This window comes from Falco biarmicus, chromosome 5 (genome assembly GCF_023638135.1).
Source record: "Falco biarmicus isolate bFalBia1 chromosome 5, bFalBia1.pri, whole genome shotgun sequence".
In the NCBI taxonomy this organism is placed as follows: Eukaryota; Metazoa; Chordata; class Aves; order Falconiformes; family Falconidae; genus Falco; species Falco biarmicus.
This window is the reverse complement of record NC_079292.1, coordinates 37988690-37990967: the sequence shown is the minus strand read 5'-3', so window position 1 is coordinate 37990967 and position 2278 is coordinate 37988690. Positions and strand designations below refer to the sequence as shown.

General features: G+C 39.0%; 1 protein-coding gene across 2 annotated transcripts in view; it reads left to right on the top strand.

Annotated features, from left to right (window-relative positions):
* Positions 1 to 995: 995 nt before the first annotated feature.
* The window catches only part of RXYLT1 (ribitol xylosyltransferase 1), a 17596-nt gene continuing 16313 nt past the window's right edge, over positions 996 to 2278 (top strand). Inside the window, exon 1 of one of the 2 annotated variants that reach the window (XM_056341090.1) lies at positions 996 to 2278. This exon is cut by the window's right edge and continues 2776 nt beyond it. The gene's annotated coding sequence lies outside the window, so the exon portion shown is untranslated. The other variant, XM_056341089.1, reaches the window with a different exon arrangement.

Genomic DNA, 2278 nt, shown 5'->3' with positions numbered 1-2278 from the left:
CTCCTGTAATGTGTTAGTTTCTCAGAAAGAAGCTGTTCTCATTTAAAGCTACAAGGCCAAAGGTGGTCACCTTCTTATTGGTCCAGCTGTACCAAAAAAAGAGGTCACTGTCCTTAATTTTTCACCACTATCAGTAGTTCTTTACCATCACCTCTCTGCCTCAGGCAATCACCCCGTTAAGGTGACAGTTCAGCCACCATAATTAGTTTCAGGTAAAAGTGAAGTTAACCTAAGCCTGATTCTGCCTGAAGGATGACGTCACGGTGTACTCGTATGACCCAGAGCCATCAGAACAAAGAACTATTTCTACTAATCAAGCAGTAATGAGCACCAAGGGACATTACCTCTCTCTTGTCACAAAAGACCTATCCAGAGAGGAACCTCTGCCAAAGCCCAGGAACGGGCACTGTGATGTGTGGCCAGCAGAGAGGCCTCTCTCTGGCTCTGTATCTTTAATTGCCTCCTGCAGACTTTTCCCTTTCATTCAGCCTTGTATGGTGCAGCCTAACAGGAGACTCAGGCTTTTGCAGAAGAAAAATTGCAATAGCAGCTGCCTACTACATTCTGCAGATGGCAGTAGAAAACCCTGTAAACTTCTTAATTAATGAAAATAGGACTAATAGAGCAGTAATTACATCTCAAAACCTTTCTGCAGGGATTCTGGCAACAACTGTCTTCATTCCATGTTCTCGGTAGATGTCTAATTGATGCTTTAGGTTTTTGTTCCTAGCTGTGCTCTAAAACCTCAGGTTACATGCTCAGGTTTGCATATGTTACATGCTATTCAATACTGTTTGCTTGAACTTCCCAGTGACATCTGTCAATCACTTCCAGCCCAACAGTCAATGAGCAGAGACTAAGATAAGACAAGTAATGCCACAGAATTTAACAATATTTTATTGGAAGGGTGTAACAGAGACCAAAAAATACTTTATTGTAGGCAGGAGTGAGTAAGGACTAACAACAAGTATCAGGAAGGATTGGTTTTATCATAATATGTACAGAAAAAATACTTGTCACAAAGAAAAAAGCTTATTTTTACAGCTACTTACTCAAGTTACCTGATGTACAGCAGAATGTATTTTGACTTGGGCTTTCAGCCACACTTATCACCTTAATTTTGAAACTTCAGGTTAATTTTCATTTGCTGTAATGAACTCTTCAACAGAATAGGCATTTGTTGCATGTATTTGATACTTCTGTGCTCTTTTTTGTTCTTCTTCCTAACTCTAAACACAGTTATTGAACCTGATGAAACATCTTTCCCTTGTATCTCCCCATTTATGATGCCTTATAACGTAAAGAACTTGTAGTGTTTATTTACTGCTCAAAGTCCTTGTTATTAAATAGATTCTCCTTTTTTTGTTAGAACTCTTCCTGTCTTTGTTGAGTACGTCATTCTAAGAAAACTTCAACTACTTTATATCAATTAAGATTCATAACACTCCCAGAAGTTAATTTATGAATGTTTTACAAGGAGTCACTTGGAGCCCTGTGAGACAAGATAATTTGCCACAAGATCATACAGCAAGCTGTCTCAGAGCTAAGAAAGAATCTAAGCCTCCTGATTTACCAGATCCGGGTTCAGAACCTTTTCAACTCTCATTAGCTGCTGCTCTTTGGCTTTTCCATCCCTTCTAGACTGTAGAACACGTCTGCTTCTTAGTATAATGTAGGAGATATAAGTATCTTGCTTGCACAGAGGTCTAAGACATCACCAATGTTCTTGATCTCTCCTCCCTTCTTGTAACATATCACTTGGCTTTTGGTCTTCTACAACATATCTGAGGTTTGTTACCGAGTACTAGGAAGTAGTACTTGCTATGCCTTTGTAGGCCCCCGCAGCCACCATGTATGAAGTACAGGCATTTCCTAAATTTGGTATGTGCTGTATGGTTTCCCATGATTTCAGGGAACTCCATGGTTAAGGTGGTTCACTTCCAATTTTATGCTCCTGTAAATTTTACCTCTGTAGTCCCTAGACAAAGCTACTCTAAGATCTTAATTCATGTAGGCGTTCTGTTAAGTCCACCCCCTCAACCCCCTTAGTACATTCTTAACATTATATATATTCTTAAATCCTACTAGTTCCTATGTGATTTGAGTTTCCATTATAGGAAAACCACTTACTTGAGTCTGTCCTGAACTGGCTGGCTATTTTGAATAGGAGCCAAAGCTCTTTTTATAAAATTAACATGCTTTTTTACATTATGTATAGCTTTTTCCATCCTGTTTTTGCCATGAAATGAACCAATGCAACTTGCAAAACGTACAATGA